General features: G+C 38.2%; 1 protein-coding gene across 2 annotated transcripts in view; it reads left to right on the top strand.

Annotated features, from left to right (window-relative positions):
* Positions 1-13249, top strand: part of ZFX (zinc finger protein X-linked) — a 74418-nt gene that overhangs the window by 38740 nt on the left and 22429 nt on the right. The gene's annotated exons all lie outside the window — the stretch shown is intronic.

The following is a 13249-nucleotide window of genomic DNA, read 5'->3' as shown; positions in this document are numbered from 1 at the left end:
CCCACACCCACCTCCCCACCAATTTGGATCGCTTGTTGTTCCCTTGTCCCTGGGTTTGTTATCCCCTCTTCTTCCCTTCCCCCCTCCTCCTCTCCTTTTAAAATAAGCTCATATCCAAACTAAAAGAATGTAAACATACTGAAGCACAAATGGACTTGTGCTTACGTTATTTACCTTATTCTCCTTTACTATTGTGTTAGTCCGGGTAGACTAGAAAAACAAATTCATAGACACTCGTGTATAGGAATGAGCTTTATATAAAGAGTAATTGTACATTAAGAAAACATCCCAGCCCACTCCAGATCTAGTCCATAAGTCTAATATTAGCCCATATGTCCAATACTAGTCCATAAATTCCTTTTTAGACTTAACGTAGCCACGCAATAATGCTGAATGCAGGAAGATCGCAGGCCATTAGGTGGAAAGTCCAGTGGCTGTAGAAACATCTCAGTGCTGACAGGGGTCTCCATGTGGCTCCTTCAGCTTCAGGGCTCTAGCGTAGCTCCATGTGTCTTCTCCATGGGGATGTCTCGGCGGGAGTGAGCATGTGTCCCGCCTCCAGCGAGCTATTTATCTCCTTAGTTCCTCCAAATGAGGTCATCAAGCTGTGACCTGATTGACAGGCTAAACTGCACGCCTCCATTCTTAAGTCTCACATGGACAACAGATTACGTAACTACCACAACTGTAATGAAATTGTTGGATTGAGTGTAAGGTTAGTGATTTTTGTCTGTTTTATGTAGTCATTTCTGAGCTCTTTTTTCCCTCCTGCATACCATATTCATCCCTCTTCCCTTCAAAGTAATTATCGTGGTGAAAATGTTAATTTACTTTTGACTTTGTACTCAAGCTAATTGAATGCTGTGGCATAAATGAGTCTCTCTTGTGTCTACCTCCTAGTAAAAAGATCCTGCTTTTAAAAAGGCTCTCTTGTAACCTGAAGCCTATATTGATTCAGAAGTTTAGGGTTGACAAAGGTCTTGTGGTAAGTTATAGCGTTTCATCCATGATGGAGAATGCGGAAATGCCCTTATTAACAGTCAACTGTAATGCTTTTCCTGATAGGATGAGAAATGGTAGTCTCTCTTAATGTCTAGGATATTTATCGAGACTTCTTAGGTCAAAGAAGAATATGAGCTGATGTCAAAATATTCTCTTCTCTTTTAAAATGTCAGTAAGTCATTGGATCTAAGCGCCTTAATGAATGGCTTTTAGAGTGCTTAGTGTCCATCATGGAGTTCTTTGCTGTGAAGGTCTTGTTTTAAATGGTGGCAAAGAAGCAGCCCTCCTCCATTTACACAGCCAGAACTCGATGGGACTGCCTTGTTTTTCTGGGTCTTGCAAGTTTACCGCCTTTGACAGGGTGCAGTCTTAGGATTTTTCTATCAGTCTCTATGAAGAATCCTACCTCATAAACACTTAGTGAGCTTTCTTTCTCTTCCGCCTCACACAGCTTCCAGCTTTTGCAGGTTTGACTGTAGTGTCAGAGTAGTATATAGACACAAATGCCCCTTGTTAGGATGACTGCTTTGTCTAGTTTTTGCCATCTAGATGTTACAATTGTTCTGGAGAACAGGATGTGCTTTATCTTACCCACTTATGTATCTCCTCCAATGGGAGTCCTGGGTAGCACAAATGGTTAAGCACTTAAGTGCTAGCTGAAAGGTTGGAGGTGACAATTCACCCAGAAACACCTTGAAAGACGATCCTGGTAGTAGTTCTCTGCACACGTAGAGTCACCATCATTAGGTGGAATCAATACAATGGCAACTCAGAGCAACATCTTCAAACACTGTAGGTATTAGATATGAAGTATTTGTTGAGTAAATCTATGAATGTGGTAGCTGAAATTCTGTGGTCACCATGTCTAATCAAAAGCATTAAGGTTGCATTTCTTCTTTGCCATTTTCTGTTGGTGTTTACTTGGTTTCAGTCAGGCTAGATACAGTAGTATTGTTTGATGGCACTGAGAATGGTTTCTGGTTCTCTGAGACATGGAATGTTTGAGTCATCCACTTGTTAATCAAGTTGGTTCTTGGCTCTTCCTTAATCTGAGTCAACTGCCAGGCTTTTTGTAATCTCTTTGCAACCATCTTCAGTCTGCTGGAGTTTCCCTTTGTAAATTGATAGTCATGAGGCCATTTTGCAAAACATCAGTATGTACATTAGAGAAAGTTAGAGATCTAGTGATGAGTCAGGCACTGACTTAGAACAATTGCAGCATAGAAAGTATTCTATGGGTGCCTCTGGCAATTAACATCAATGGGCTATCACTCGTCATCCCTTCCTGGCATCTCCATATCTTTTAATTAGTAAAGTACAAGATGAGGAGGAGTAAGATGTTTCTTTTCAATCTAGATTCAATTTGTTTTGAAACAAACTTGTTAGAGGGTAGTAACTTTATTGAATTAAAATTCACATCCCATACAATCCACCCACTTAGAGTGTGCAATTAAGTGATTATGCAGCTATCACCACAGTTTTCAAACATTTTTCATCATCCCAAAATGAATCTCATACCCTTTAGCTACTAGTCCACTCAATCCCCACTGTACTCTACATCTTTAGCCAACCACTAATCTACTTCCTATCTCTAGATGTGCCTATTCTGGACATTTCACATAAATGGAATCTAATATGTGATTTTTTGTTCCTGGCTTCTTTCCTTTAGCATAATATTTTCGAGGTTCATCCATATTTTAGTATGCATCAGTACTCTGTAGGCTTTTATTACTGAATTATAGTCCATTATATGCATGTACCATAATTTTTTAACAGGTCTACTCATCATTTGACACCTATTTGGGTTTCAACCTCTTGGCTATTATGAATAATACTGCTATAAACAATTAGGTACAGTTTTTGTATGAGTATTTGTTTTAGTTTTTCCCGGGTTTATACCTAGGCATGGGTTTTTGTTATATGGTAAATCTGTGCTTAACCCTTTGAGCAACTGCTAGTCTGTTTTCCAGAGCAGCTGTACCATTACCATTTTTTTCCTCTACCCACCCCGGCCACCATTACCATTTTATAGTCCCACAAGCTTTGGAATGAGAGTTGTATTCTTTTCTGCATCCTTGCCAGCACTTGGTATTATCTTTTTGATTTTAGCCATCTTAGTGAGTTTGAAGGGGTAGCATTCTCATTGTGATTTTGATTTGAATTTCTCTGATGGCTTATGATGTTGAGTTTCTTTTCATGTCCTTATTGGCTATTTATGTATCTTTAGAGAAATGTCTATTTGTACTTTGTCCTTATTTTAAATTGGATTTTTAATTTTTAAAATTATTGATTTGAAAGAGTTATTTATCCTAGATACTTGTCCTTTTATTATTATAAGATCTGATTTTAATGTTGATGAGCTTCAGTTTGTCCATATTTTCCTTTACTCCCTGTGCTTTTGGTGTTATATTTAAGATCTAGTGCCTAATTCGAGGTCATAAAAATTTACATTTGTCTCCCCAAAATTTATAGGTTTAGTTCTTCAATTTAGATTTTTTTTAAATCGAATTTTAATATTTTTTTCATATGGCGTAAGGTAAGGGTCTTAACTTTGCTTACATATCGATACGTAGTTGTCCCAGCTTCCTTTGTTGAAAAGGCTATTCTTCCCCCACTGAATAGCCTTGGCATCTTTGTCAAAAATTAAGCGACCATAAATGGATATGTTTATATCTGAACTCCCAGTTTAGTTCCTTTGATCTATGTGTGTGTGTGTGTGTGTGTGTGTGTGTGTATCCCCTTAATGCCAGTACCACATTGTGTGTGTGTGTATGTGTGTGTGTGTGTGTGTATCCCCTTAATGCCAGTACCACATTGTCTTGGTTACTATTGCTTTGTAGCTACTTTTGAAATTGGGAAGTGTGAGTCTTCCAACTCTGTTCAAGATTGTTTTGGCTATTTAAAGTTCTTCGAGTTTATAAAGGATGAGCTTATCCATTTCTACCAAGAAGCCAGCTAGGATTTGGTCGAATATGTAGATCCATTTGGGGAGTATTGCGATCTTAACAAATATTAAGTCTTCAAATCCATGAACAGGGCCCGTCTTTCTATTTATTTAGATCTTGAATTTCTTTGAACTATGTTTTTGTAGTTTCAGAGTATGTGTTTGTACTTTGAAATATGCTTTTGAAGCCATGTGGAAATACTGAGGTTGTATCCACTTTAGGCACAACTCTTTCTAAGCTGGAAATATTTTTTAAGTTTGACAGTCCCCTCAGAGTACTTGCTTTGTCTCTCTGGCCTAATTTTAACTAGTAATTTTTTTCTACTAGGTAAGCATTTATTATCTGCCTACTGTGTGCACATCCTTGATTCAGAGGGTTTCGCTGCTCCACTTCTGCTTTGAATATGGCCAAATGCTATATTGGAGGGTGGCAAGGAGTAGATTCTGTTTCAGTGATGGTGGGGGAGATGAAAGAATATCTACAGTCAATTTTAGACTGTTTCTTCATGCTCCTTTGCTCTCTGCTGGTTTTTAACTTTGAGGCTCTTTCCTCCTCTCCTGTTCTCTTCCGTTTTCACTTGGTTTTTCTCCTGCCCTTTTTAGACCTGTTTGCATAGAATGGCTGATTTGCTGCAGGGCCACAAGAAGAGTCTGTTCCTATTGTCCCACAAGACTGTAAGCAGTAGGCAGCCCTAGCTTCTTTTTTGTCCTTGACGAATTTTCTGTCCTAGTTCCCATGGAAACAGCCTTGCAAGAAGAGAGGATGATGTAGGCTATCAGAAGTCCATAAATTTGCCATTCAACTTTCAGGTACCAGTGGTGGCATGGCTTTGTGTTCCCAGGAAGCTGTGCTGCTTGGTGGTTAACAGCAAAGGCTCTGGGGCCAGGTACCCTTGAGCAAATTATTCAACTTCTCTGTGTTTCAGTTACTCTCTGCCTTATGGGGTTCTTTGGAGGATTAAGTGACTTAAAACATGTGGTGCTCATATAATAGTATCATGTCAGTGTTAGCTACTAAGTACACATTAGCAGTCTTTCCTATGACTCGTCTTTCCCAGTGAATATCAACTCCTTCCCACTGCAGAACTCAGTAGGACTCCACTGTTGCTTACTGTGCACAGGCTTCTTGGATGATGTGGACATATCATAGCTTTGATGAGTCCTGATTTCACTTTTTCTTCGTTTCCTATCATTTCATAGTCCGTGCAAAAATGCAGAATTCTTTGGTAAAAGGTTTATTGAAATTAATAAGGGGTGGCGATATGATTTCTTATGGAAAACAAGGGTGCTTGGTTAGCATGTTTATAGTTAACATCAAAGGAAACAGTTGTAATCTGGCTGATAGAATTTCTCCTACCAGCGACGAAACACCTGGCCAGATGGTCTCTATTCTAATATCAATATATAGGAAGCTTCATTTTAATGCAAACTTGAGCAAATTATCTTTCCAGTTATTTTAAGTAGTTGTAAAATAGATGAAGAAATGATAGCAAATCAGTTAAGCCTAGAACTTTAAATTTTTTTTTCTTTACATTAAGAAAAATCATTTTATTGGCTGCTTATACAACTCTTATCACAATCCATATATACATCCATTGTGTCAAGCACATTTGTACATTTGTTGCCCTCATCATTCTCAAAACATTTGCTTTCTACTTGAGCCCTTGATATCTACTCCTCATTTTTTCCCTTCCCTCCCTACTCCCCCCTCCCTCATGAACCCTTGATCATTTATAAATTATTATTATTTTGTCATGTCTTACACTGTCCGACGTCTCCCTTTACCCACTTTTCTGTTGTCCGTCCCCCAGGGAGGAGGCTATTTGTAGATCCTTGTAATTGGTTCCCCCTTTCTACCCCACCTTCCCTCCACCCTCCCGGTATTAACACTCTCACCACTGGTCCTGAAGGAATCATCTGTCCTGGATTCCTTGTGTTTCCATTTCTTATCTGTACCAGTGTACAATACACCTCCTGGACTTGCCAAATTTGTAAGGTAAAATTGGGATAATGATAGTGTGTGGGAGGAAGCATTTAAGAACTAGAGGAAAGTTGTATGTTTCTTCCTTGCTACACAGCACTCTGACTGGCTTGTCTCCTCCCCATGACCCTTCTGTAAGGGGATGTCCAGTTGCCTACAGATGGGTCTTGGGTCCCCAATCTGCTCTCTCCCTCATTCACAATGATGTGATTTTTTTTTTTGTTCTTTGATGCCTGATACCTGATCCCTTTGACACCTCGTGATCACACAGACTGGTGTGCTTATTCCATGTGGGCTTTGTTGCTTCTGAGCTAGATGATTGCTTGTTTGTCTTAAAGCCTTTAAGACCCCAGATGCTATATCTTTTGATAGCCGGGCGCCATTAGCTTTCTTCACCACATTTGCTTATGCACCCATTTTGTCTTCAGCAATTGTGTCAGGAAGGTGAGCATCACAGAATGGTGGATTGTTAGAACAAAGTGCTCTTGTGTTAAGGGAGTCCTTGAGTCCTTGAGTTGAGGCCCAACGTCCATCTGCAACCTTAATTTTTAACATACAGAGTACATAGTTCTATTCCCCTCTCGTTATATATGTATTTACATATGTACATGACTGTATTTAAGCCTCTATAAATGTCCTTTGCCTCCTGGTTCTTTCCTGTATTTCCTTTTACTCTCCTTTTGTCCCACCACCATGTTCGGCCTTCATTTGGGGTTAGTAATTGCTCACTTCTACATTGCCCTTGATTAAGCCCCACTAGACATCCTACAACCTTCTTTCCATTGATTTTAGTTCACTTGTTGTTCCCTTGTCCCTGGGTTGGTTCCCCCCACCTTTCCTTTCTCCTGCCTCCCCTTCTCCCATATCCCACCCCCTCCAGAACCATTGGTCTCGTTCTTTTCATCTCTGAATTATTTATCCCGCCTATCTTATCTAGATAGACATGCAATTAATAAGTGCAAAAACCAGGCAAAGCCAAATAAAACAACAAAGGAAGTCAAAACCAGCAAAACAATAAGAACAACAAAAACCAAAAACAAAATAACAATAACAAAAAGAAAGCCACTGACAACATGGAAAATCCTATAAATAGTTCAAGGTTTGTTTGTTGGCCTTTACAAGTGTTGTCTAGTCGAGTCTGGTGATGTTCTTATACAACCATTATTGCTATTTCCCCCCCCAAATTGTTCTACCCCATTACCATGCACTTAGTTCCTTTTCCCCACACTCTTACCACTCCTGGTAAGCACCAACAAACTTTGGGTTCAATATACAGTATATACTCGAGTATAAGCTGGCCCGAATATAAGACGAGGCACCTAATTTTACCACAAAAACTGCCTTAAAAATGCGTTGAAAACTCGGCTTATACATGAGCATATACGGTATTTGTTTATTTTAGAGATAAATGAAATCATATAGTAGTTGTCCTTTAAGCTGCCAGAATGTTTTCAGGGTTCCTCCATGTTGCAGCGTGTTTTAAGACTTCATTTCTCTGTATGACTGAGTAATAATCCATTGTATGTGTGTATCATGTTGCCATCGTTTGTTTAACCATTCATTTATTAATGGGCATTGAGGTCGTTTCTCCAATTTGGCTGTTGTGCATGGAACTCTAGTGGATCTTGGTGTACAGGCTTCTCTCTGAATTCCTGCTTTCATTTAGTTTGGTTATAGACCTACGATTGGGATTGCTGAATTCCACGCTTGCCTTTTTGAGGAACACAGCTGCCAAACCATGTCAACTGTGACTATACATACTCTACCCCCACCAGCAGTGGAAAGGGGTTCCAATTTCTCTATCTCCTCACCAATACGTAGTTTCTATTTTTATTATCATTGCCATTGTAGCAGAGGTGAGGTGATGTCTCATTGTGGTTTTGATTTGCATTTCCCTAATTAGTAATGAGAAGGATAGTGTTGAGGATGGCCAAAGTAAAAAATAACAGAAACAAAAAGAACACTTTGGGAGTTTATTGTAGTAGTCCCGGTAAGAGAGAGCTGATTGAAATCAGATCATATCAATAGTTTGGCAGAAACTGATTCATGACATATTTGGGAAGTAGAATGGGTTCAAGTTCAGATCGAAGTTAACACTCTGTTTCTGCCAACTGGGCAGGTGGCAAAATCATTACCAGAGGTGGAGCAAATTTGAGCATGGTGACAATAATATTTCTACAAGGTTGCTGCGTTGGTAGTGCAGTAGACTAGTATAACTATAATGTAAATGGTGTCCCCTATAAAGGTTGGCATTCAACCAGTTGGTCTAGGGGGGTCCTTTTTAACTAATCATGACTTTGGTCATAGTAAAGAAACAACAAACTCAATCATTGACTTGAGCCAGTTCTGTCTCATAGCCACCCAGTAGGTAGAGTAGAACTTCCACCATGGGTTTCCCAGGTTATAAATCTTTACTGGAACAGACAAGACAGCCTTATCTTCCTCCTGTGGAGCCAGGTTGTGGTTTCGAACTGCTGACTTTAGTGAGCGAATGACAAATGAAGTCCAAACCCTATGTTTCATGCATAATTTCTAAGTATCAACATAATCTAATGTTTTATTTATTGATTTGTTAGCACAGAAGAGATGGTAAAACATTCTATAGGCTAGTTAGTGGATGTGTATGTATCTTACCTTTATTTTTATGTTTTGCTTTTAAACCACTTGATGACAGCTCACCATAAAAAAATCAGAATTTTAGCCCCAATAAAATGATTTCTTAAAAATCAGAATTTTAAAAATACATATTCCTATGGGAATGTTTCTGAAATGGGAGACTTTTTTTTTCTAGACTAAGTACATTGTACTAAACATCTCTTAAAGCTTGTTCTGATAAAATGTAAAATAATATTTTTCTGTTTCTCTGTTCAAAATATTGTTTCTGTATTGTAGGCACTGTGAAATTTTGTTTAGGTTAGGCTTACAAAGAATAAAGCGCTTAAATATAAAAAATGGTTTAGGTACTACCGCAAATCAAAACTTAACACCCATTACTGTTGTGTCGATTCTGAGTCATAGCAACCCTGTAAGACAGAGTAGAACTCCCTCTGTGGTTTCCCAAACTGTCAATCTGTATGGGAGCAGACTGCCATGGCTTTCTTCTGCAGTGACTGGTGGGCTGAATCACCAACCTTTCAGTTAGCTAAGTGCTTAACCACTGCACCACCAGGGCTCCTGGTACTACCCTACCACCACCACACACACAAAAGATAAAAGCTTAATTCAAAGGTCTATAACTTGAAAACAAAACCAATCCAAGCTGTAGAATGTCCTTGTGACTAGTTCTTACTGTTTATCTGCTTGAGCCAACATGATCAGCTAGCCCATGATTACTTTGTGAGATACTGGGGAGGAGACAGGAGAGAGAAAAAGAGTGAGAGGGAATGTACCTTGCCTTGGAGAAATTTTGTGAAGCATGGTGGTAAGCGAATAGAATGTTTGCAGCTTGGAGATGACTTTCTAATTAGATGCTATTCCTGCTGCTCATGGATTTGGGCAAGTTAACTCACCCTGCTGGTGTAGAGGGCTACATGTTGAACTGCTAACCTCAGGGTCAGCAGTTTGAACCCAGTAGGGTGCTCTGAGGGAGAATGTTGAGGCTGCTTGCTCCCATAAAGATGTAAAAAGGCCTTAGAAACCCAAAGGGCAGTTCTGCTCCATCTTGCAAGGTCACTCACTGTAAGTCGGAATCGACTGGATGGCAGTGAGTTATTTTATTTAGCCTTTGTTTCCTTCTTTGATGTCAGTCTGAAGATTCACAACCATGACTCTTATTAAACATTTAGAAGAGATTTGTGTGTTCAACCTGTTCCCTGAGGTACATCTTCATTTAAGACATAGATTCATGTTTATTCACCTTCCAAATTAGCGTATTTGAAGATTTATGTGGTGGTTACTGGTTCGGAGAGGGACTTAGTGAATGAATTCAATCTACCTTGTTGATACTAGTCATAGTTTATGGACTTAAAGCTTAATGAGATTTTGCCTTTAATTTTATTCTGTCCTCGCAGTACATGTTTTGCCCATTAATTGTTTGTGTCCCTGTGATAATTTTAGTTGTTCTTGGAATTGGTACAAGAACTTTTAAATCTTTATTGAAATCTGTCCACCAGAGTTGTAATACTAACATTTACTTTAATTGATTCATATTAATGACCCTGCTTAATGATGCCTACCACTTAACTGAACCCTTTCTTGGCCATGAGAAGCACATTGGCTGATATTTTAAGAAAACTGTGGAAATGTTTTTGAGATCTCTTCTGGGTTGTAATTAAGAGATCATTTCTTTATCATCTTTGTGGTTTTATTGTTTTTTAAAATATTCCTAATGGCATGGTATAGTAATGTTATTCACTAGTAGTGCCATTAGCAGAAACTAGTGGATTTTATGACATATGAATTATTTCTCAATAATAAAAAAATACCCCAAAGGGCTACGCAACAGTTCCCTGGAGACCTCATTATAACTTTTATACTTAGAGAAGTCCCTGAATTGGTTTCTCTTCTTTCAGTAATTACTTTCCCTTTAAAAAAAAATAAGATACTTATCTCCCAATGTCATAGGGGCATTGAAAAAGGGGAGGAAGTGATGGTTGTGGAATTGTGTCAAAACTTAATGTTTTCATATGCATAGTTAAAGCACAAATCCTTTGTCTTACCACTTTTCCCCCAGCCTCATAGGCAACTTCTCTTTTAGCCATTTTTAATAGTATTTATTTCTGTAATACAAAAGCATGTGCTTTCTTGATTTTTGTTTCTATTTTATATGTTCTTTTTTTGCTTCCTGGTATAATAGATGGTGATTTTGCTTACTTTTACTCTAGTTTTCCTCTTTAGGATTGTTGGTAACCATTTTTGGCTTTTTCGCCTTTTACATTTTAAGTAATATATATATTTTTAATTTATTTTAATTAATTTATTTATTTTTATTTTTTCATTTTAAGTAATATTTTAACACCTTTTATCTTTAAACTTGTAATTCTTTAAAATTCTGATAAAAATATGTATAACAAAACACTTGGGCATTTCACAATTTTTACATGTAGTTTTCAGTGACACTGATAACATTCTTCATGTTTTGTGCATCCATGAGCGCTTGGCTTTTCCAATTCCCTCCAGCACCTTTAACAGAAACGCAGTGCTCCCTGAGCAGCTCTTCTCCCTTACCTCCTCCCACCTGCCTTTGGTACCACTAATAACTTTTAGTCTCTATATTTGCCTATTTCATGTAAGTGGGATCATGCAATATTTGTCCTTTGTGACTGACTTATTTCATTCAGGTTCATCCATGTTGTAGCATACATCAGAGCTTCATTTCCCTTTATGGCTGAGTGATGCTCCACTATATATATATACCACGTTTGTTGACCCATTTATCTGTTAATGGATGACACTTTTATTTTTTGTCCCATCAACTATGGACAATAATTATCATTTGACCTCTACTTTTTAAGATGAAGATACTAGCACCATTCCTTTCCCCGTAATCTGTTCTGCCTACCTTCCTTACAGTCTGTTAGTTTTATATTAACAAGGCTGATGATAGTTATATTTTGCTTTATAAGTCTTCCAATAAAGTTGAAAATCTATACTTTTTGCATACATTACCCCTTGGGACATAACATGCCGTACTAATTACGTTAAAATTGCTGTTAGCTCAAAAATAGTTTTATTTCATGCAAAATGCCTGCCATTACTGATATATAACTTTTAACAAAAACTTCAAAGCAGAAAATGAATATGTCTTGAAAGACCTGAGGATAAAAAATTACATGGCATCCATAGAGAGCAATGCTCAATGCTAGGAGACGGTGGAACATTATCTACAAAACCCAAGAGTTTTATATTCTGCCAATTTGAAGAACTGCCATGGACTGACATTCTCAAATAATCAGGAACTCTCGGATTATAGTAACCGTGAACTCTTCCTGAAAGGAATAGGGACCTGTTTGGTAATGAATTTAGCAAACCAAAGGATAAGTCAATAGAAAGAGCTCTAGAATGGCGAAGCTGTAATAAAAGGATTGGTAGTGATTATGGAATTCACTAAGTATAAAACTAAAATTCAGAGGAAGGAGAGATGTGTAAATGTCTTGGTTTCTGCATCTTTAATAGCAGAGTGACAGTAGATGCTAGCTTTAAAATGGATTCATGTAGTGTAAGCAAAATATGTTAATGTTTCATTAACAATACTTCTATCTTTTGAGGGTTCAGAGCTAATATCTTAATGTACAACATGTACTATATATATGTAACAAATGTTTACACCAAGCAATATTGTAGACACTTGTGATACATCAGTGAACAAAACAGGTGAAAGTCTTATTTCTTCTTGTATATTGCATTCTAGCAGAAGTTTTCTACCATAACATTAATAAATGAGATAGTATATTACAAGGACCCCTGGTGACACAGAGGTTAATCACTAGACTGCTAATCAAAATATCAGTAGTTTGAACTCTTATTTTTAACATAAAGTGGTTAGGATATGCTTGGGAATTTTAGGAGAGCAGTATAAGGGTTGCAAGTGTGCTTAGGGTTTGCTGAGAAGGTAACGCAGGCTTCAAGATGTCAGATGGACATCAAGCGGAGATATGTGCAAATCTGAGGCTGAGAGAACTCTGGAGTAGAAAGGTCAGGTTGGTAGTTGGTGGCATACAGATGAAATTAAAGCTCTGAGACAGAATGAGATCACTAAAAGAGTGGTTGTACATACAGGAGAGAAGACCAAGAAATAAGCCCTAGGGTTTGCTACTTTAAGAAATAAGCGGTAAGACTGGCATGGATTGAGGAGGAGTGGCCGGTGAAGTAGGAAGAAACCAAGAATGTGTTAGGTCCTGAAAGCCACACAAAGAAAGTGAATCAGTTGAGAAAGTACATGTCTGTGTCAAAGACTACTGCTAGGTCAAGTCAAGGAGGGCATGGGAATTGGCCATGAGTCACCTTGAACAGTTTTGGTGAAGTCATCAGCAAGAAGCCGACTAAAGTCAATGTAGAAGATACGGAATGGGGGGAAGTGGAGAAATGGAAAAGTAGCTGCTGACTGGAGAAATGGGGGTCAAGAGAAATGTTTTTATTTCACATGCCTAGAAAGAATAGCTTGTTTGTTGGCCTATAGAATAATCCAGTGGAGGGAGATAATTGATGGAGAAGGAAGTAGGGGAGCGGAGGGGCAGGAGCAATAAAGTTTGGTAGGAGTTGGCTATAGGGAGCACAAATGGTGTGTGGCAATAGGCTGGGAGACAAAATTCTGTGTGTTTAGTTGGTGATAGGTAGATAGTATTTTGTTCTAGTGGTATCACAGTTCTTTTTTTTTTTTTTTT

The sequence above is a fragment of the Echinops telfairi genome, unplaced genomic scaffold (assembly GCF_000313985.2).
Source record: "Echinops telfairi isolate 266 unplaced genomic scaffold, ASM31398v2 ScPeMD7_53;HRSCAF=182, whole genome shotgun sequence".
In the NCBI taxonomy this organism is placed as follows: Eukaryota; Metazoa; Chordata; class Mammalia; order Afrosoricida; family Tenrecidae; genus Echinops; species Echinops telfairi.
Note: the sequence above shows the minus strand (reverse complement) of the source record. Positions and strands in the feature narration are given on the sequence as shown.